The following is a 6,374-nucleotide window of genomic DNA, read 5'->3' on the forward strand; positions in this document are numbered from 1 at the left end:
GATAGATAGATAGATAGATAGATAGATAGATAGATAGATAGATGGCACAGGGTGAGTTGAAGATGAAGGGGTGATATCTGGAAAATAAAATTAAAGAGTGAGAGGATTATACTGGGAGAAGGAGAAAGGGAGAAGAAGAATGGGGTAAATTATCTCACATGAAACAGACAAGAAAAGGCTTTTTACAGAGGAGGGGAAATGGGGGAAGGTGAGAGGGAATGAGTGAATCTTATTCTCATAGGATTTGGTTTAAGGAAGGAATGACATGCACAATGGGCTACAGAAATCTATCTTACCCTACAGGAAAATAAGGGAGGAAGGGGACAAGAGAGCAAGGGGTTGATAGAGGGAAGGGCAGATTGGGGGAGGGGATAATCAGAAGCAAACACTTCTGAGGAGGGACAGGGTCAAAAGAGAGAATAGAATAAATGGGGGTAGGATAGGATGAAGGGAAATATACTTTGTGTGGGAAGGGAGGAAGGGAGAAAATTTGTAACCCAAAGTTTTAAAAACACATGTCAAAATAAAAAATAAGATAAAATAAAATAAAAATTTTAAAAAAGGTGTGGAAAGAATTCTAAAGAATTACTTGGACCTGCAAGTAATGCTTAAGCCATCTGTGTAGCTTTTTGGTGAATTAACTGTGAGCATATGAGAGCACTGCAGCTTCTCTCTCAGCCTTGTTTGATGTACCAGTTTAGTCAGAAAAGAGACAGGGAGGCTCTACTCAACTGAATGAATGCTCTATCCTTGCTGAATATATTTTCCAGGCTGTATTTTAGTGAACTTTCTTTTGCTAACTGCCAGGGTGGCTGGGATTATTGAAACATCATTCTCATCTTGAATCTGAATAACTGGACTGATGTCAGACCTGTCCTGTAATAGATACTGAGGTTGAGATCATGATCATGGATAAGGTGGGTGGACTTGGGATTATAGTTTCCATGGCTTGCCTCCTCTTACAGTCTTAGTACATCAACTAATCAATATTTATTAAGCACCTACTATGTATCAAAAACTGTGCTAAGAGCTGAGGATACAAGAAGAGGCAAGAAAGAGTCCCTGTCCTCATGGAGCTCACAATCTAGTGAAGAAGTTAACAAACAAATATGTATAAAAAAGTCATGTGTGGGAGAAAAAGAAGTAATTAAGAGAGGAGAGAGAGTAGAATGAAAAGGAATATGGAAGTGCCTCCTATCAAAGGGGAAATTTTAGTTGGAATATAAAGGAAGCCAGTAGGCAGAGATGAGGATGGAGAGCATTCCAAACATGGGGCACAGCCAGAGAAATTGACCAGAGATGAGACAGAGTGTTTTATTTGTGGAAGAGCAAGAAAGTTAATGTCACTGAGCTGGAACCATAATAATCATAGGGCTTTCCATGGTCCTGAACTTAGATATTGAGTGGGTAGCAAGCCTGTGCTGTTAAAACCAAGCTCTGACTTCTTCAATAGTCTGGGGGAGTATGAAAAGTGAGAATCACACACATTTCCTTGTCCTCCCCATATTGGGAGTGAAATAATTGGCCTCTACCAAATTCACAATCTTTGGATTCTTATTTCTGCCACAAGCCTGGGTTAGTACTTTGAGCCAAGGTCAGATCTCTTTTTTTTTCCTCTTGTCCTTGAGAAGGATACTGAAGAAGGAATCTCATGCCCTAGTCCCTATCCACTCTCAATCTTGGATGATTTGGAGGAGCTGAGAAGTAAGGTCTTTTTTTGTGCGTATGATGAGGCAGGATTCTTCCAATATGGCCTTTCTTCTTTCCATGTTCTAGATGAGACTATAGAGAGAAAGTTGAAAGGTCTTTTGTCACTGCCTCAGCTGAAGCACTTGTACTGTGCCACTTTGTACTGCTACTGTTGCTGCTGTTGTTGTTGTGTATGAGAGAGAGAGAGAGAGAGAGAGAGAGAGAGAGAGAGAGAGAGAGAGGGAGGCACAGACAGAGAGAAAATTCATGCTTAACTCATCTGACCTATTTATCATTTATGTTTCATTTTCAACTCTTTTCTATTCTTGATGATATTCTAGAATGAGACAGTCTTTGTAGTAATGTTTCACATCAGTATTTTGCTAGAAATTCACCTTTTGGGGAGGGGGAGTGGAGCCAAGATGGTATAAAAGTCACAAAATTGCCTGAGCTCTCCCAGTTTCCCTCAGAAACAACATAAAATCAAGTTTCTATATGTACTCTGGAGTAACAGAAACTACAAACATTTGGAGTGAAAAAATTTGCAGCTTAAGATAACTTAAGAGGACTTCAGGAAAGGTTTGGGTAAAAGGGGAGTGCAGCCCAGCTCAGGCAGTATCCAGGCAAGCTGGTGGCAGGCTCTTAGCCACTGCACAGATCAGCAACCATGGCCCTGTGGTCCTGGCTTAGCAGGAGAGTGGCACAACAAGCCAGTTGTGAGGTGTCCAGCCCCAGCACAGCAGGCAAACTGTCAGCACTGAAAGCCCAGCACAACAGGCACAACTAAGTGGGGCCACTCAAGCACAGTGGGCAAGTTGCCAGCATCTGAGACCCCAGGGCAGAAAGCCATTGATCAGGCCCCTGCTACCAAGAACAAGAAGTTTGGAACAGTGCTCCGGTGCCCCAGGAGGAGATCCCAATTTCAAAAGTCATGAAATAGGCTAAAAATGAACAAAAAATAGAAAGAATCCTGACCCTAGAAATTACCATGGGGTCAGAGAAGATCAAAATATTAACTCTGAAGAGGATGATAGTATCAAAATGCCTACATGCTAAGCCTCATAGGGGAATATGAACTAGTCTCAAGCTGAAAAAGCATTCTCAGAAGAGCTCAAAAAGGATTTTAAAAGTCAAATAAGAGAGGTAGAAGAAAAACTGGGAAAAAATGAGAGGTATGCCAGAGAGAATCAACAGTTTGGAAGAGAAAGGAAAAAAATTGGCTGAAGAAAACAATTCCTTAAAAAAAATACAATTGGCTAAGTGGGAAAAAAATCCATTGAAGAAAACAATCCTTAAAAATTAGAATTGGGCAAGTGCAATCAAAGGACTCTATGAAACATCAAGCAGTCAAACAAAATCAGACAAATGGAAAAATAGGAGAAAATGTAAGATACCTCATTGGAAAAACAACTGACCTAGAAGGTAGATCCAGCACAGATAATTTAAGAGTTATTGGACTACCTGAAGACCATGATCAAAAAAGAAAGAGCCTGGAAATCATCATTCAAGGATTTATCAAGGAAAACTGTCCTCATCTCCTAGGACAAGAGGTTAAAATAGTCATTGAGAGAATCCACGTATCACCTCCTAAAAGAGATGCCAAAATGAAAACTCCAAGGAATATTGTAGCAAAATTCCAGAATTCTCAGGTCAAGGAGAAAATATTGTAAACAGCCAGAAAGAAAAAAAAATATCAGGAGCCATGGTCAGGATTACACGGCACTTAGCAGCTTCTAAATTAAAGGATCAGAGAGATTGGAATATGATAATCTGGAAGGCAATGAAGTTTGAATTATAACCAATAATCAACTACCAAGCAGAATGGAATATAATCTTTCAGGGGATATTCAATGAAATAGGGGATTTTCAAATTTTCCTGTTGAAAAAGCCAGAGATGAACAGAAAATTTAATCTTCAAATACAGAAGCCAAAAGAAACATAAAAAGGTAAACAGGAAAAGAAAAAAAGAACATGTTATTCAATAAGGTTAAAATTGTTTACATCCCTACATAGAAAGATGATACTTGTAGTTCTTGAGAAAAATATCTTTATTAGAAGTCGGAAGGCATAGACAGCAGGTGTGGATATAAATTGATCTTGATGTGATCATGTAAAATAATTGAGGGGTGAAAAAAAAGGATTATACTGGGAGAAGAGGAAAGGGAGAGTCAGAATACAGTAAATTAAATCACATAAAGAGGTGAAAAAGACCTTTTACAGGAGAGGGAAAGAAGGGCAGGAGTGAGCATTGTTTGAAACTTATTTTTGTTGGATTTGGCTCAAAGGAGGAATAATATGCACACTCAATTGGGTGTAGAAATTTATCTTATCCCATAGAGAAGTAGGAGGGAAAAGGGGAAAGAAAAAAGGCATGCTGATAGAAGGGAGGAAAGATTGAGGAAGGCAGGGGTCAGAAGCAAAACATCAGTGAGAAGGAAAAAGGTGAAAGAAGAGAGAAAATAATAAATGGGGAGGGAGGAAAGAGGGTGTAGGGAAATATACAGTTAGTAATCATAACTGTGCATGTGAATGGGATGAACTCTCCCATAAAACAGAAGCAGATAGCATAGTGGATTAAAAACTGGAATGCTGCAATATGCTACATACAAGAAACACATTTGAAATAGAGAGATACAAACAGAGTAAAGATAAAAGACTGGAGCAGAATATATTATGTTAATTAAAAGAGAAAAAGAAAGAAACTACATCTTCTAAAAGGGTGCCATAGACAATGAAGCAATATCATTACTAAATGTATATGCACCAAATGGTATAGCATCCAAATTCTTAGAAGAGAAGTTCATGGAATTACAGGAAGAAATAGAAAGCAAAATTATACTATTGGGGGACCTCAACCTCCACCTCTCTGAATTAGATAAATCTAACCACAAAATAAACCAGAAAGAAGTTAAGAATATGAGTACAATTTTAGAAAAGTTAGATATGATAGACCTCTGAAGAAAATTGAATGGTGACAGAAAGGAATATACATTTTTTCTCAGTGGTACATGGCTTTCACACAATAATTAACCATATATTAGGGCATAAAAATGTTACAATCCAATACAAAAAGGCAGAAATATTGAATTTATCCTCTTCAGATCATGATGCAAAAAATACATGTAATAAAGGCCTATGAAAAATAGATTTAAAATTTATTGGAAATTGAATAATCTAATCCTAAAGAATGAGTGGGTTACACAAAAAAAAATTATAGAAACAATCAATAGTCTCAGCAAAAAGAATGGCAATAATGAGACAGCATACCAAAATGTAGAGAATACAGCCAAAGCAGTTCTGAGGGAAATTTTATATCTCTAAATGTTAACATGAATACAATAGAGAATGAGGAGCTCAATGCAATTTTTAAAAAGCTGCAAAAAGAACAAATTCAAAATCCCCAACTAAATACCAAATTGGAAATTCTGAAAATGAAAGGAAAGATTAATAAAATTGAAAGAAAAAAATATTGAACTAATAAATAAAACTAAGTGCTGGTTTTATGAAAAAAATATTAAAATAGATAAATATTTGGTTAATTTGATTAAAAAGGGAAAGAAGAACACCAAATTACTGGTATCAAAAATGAAAAGAGTGAATTCACAACCAATGAAGAGGAAATTAAAACAATAATTAGAAGCCATTTTGTCCAACTGTATGCCAATTAATCTAACAACCTAAGTGAAATGGATTAATATTTACAGAAATATAAATTGCCCAGATTAACAGAAGAGGATGTGAAATACTTAAACCCATTTTAGAAAAAGAAATTGAACAAAATGTCAATGAACTCCCTAAGAAAAAATTGTCATGTTCAGATGGATTTACAAATGAAATCTACCAAATATTTAATCCCAAAACTATAGAAACTATTTGGAAAAATAAATGAAGGGGAAGTCCTACCAAATTATTTTTTTGGCAAAAAATACGGTGCTGATACCTAAACAAGGAAGAGACAAAACAGAGAAAGAAAATTATAGACCAATTTCCCTAATGAATATTGATGCAAATACTTTAAATAAAATATTAGCAAAGAGATGCCAGCTATTTATCATGTAAATAATAAATTATGACCAGGTGAGATTTATACTAGGAATGCAGGGGAGAGGAGGTATAAAAATTTGGAGTTCTAAATCTTATAGAACAAATGTTGAAAACTACCTTTACATGTAATTGGAAAAAATAAAATACTATTAAGTGAAAGAAAATAAAGGAATTTACCATATGCTTTCTATTATCCTTTGAGTCAATCAGAAATTGTATGCTCATTTTCCATCATTTGTAACCATACATGAACAAAAAATACTGAAGCTAAGAAAATAAGATTCTGTTCCAGAGAGCAGCTCGATATCTTCGAAAGCAATTCATAATTTCTCATATTCCAGCTAATCTGATTTCTTTTACAATTCAATTCTGGGAATAGCTCAGAGTACATCTGAAATTCCTATATATTCCATAATTACTGATGGGGTACCTCAGCGGTCTTATGATTCAGTGACATATCATAATCAAGGCAGTAAGGGTTCTTTATCCATTGGTTTCTTTCCCTGTATGGATTTTTTTTTTCAATTTCCTTTGAATGACTGTACACTTACTTGTTTTTTCCTCTTTGTTTTCCTTATCTGTTTATCAATTTGATTCTCTCTCTCTCTCTCTCTCTCTCTCTCACTCTCTCTCTCTCTTAC

This window comes from Vombatus ursinus, unplaced genomic scaffold, assembly GCF_900497805.2.
Source record: "Vombatus ursinus unplaced genomic scaffold, bare-nosed wombat genome assembly UNPS02014821.1, whole genome shotgun sequence".
NCBI classification, from domain to species: domain Eukaryota; kingdom Metazoa; phylum Chordata; class Mammalia; order Diprotodontia; family Vombatidae; genus Vombatus; species Vombatus ursinus.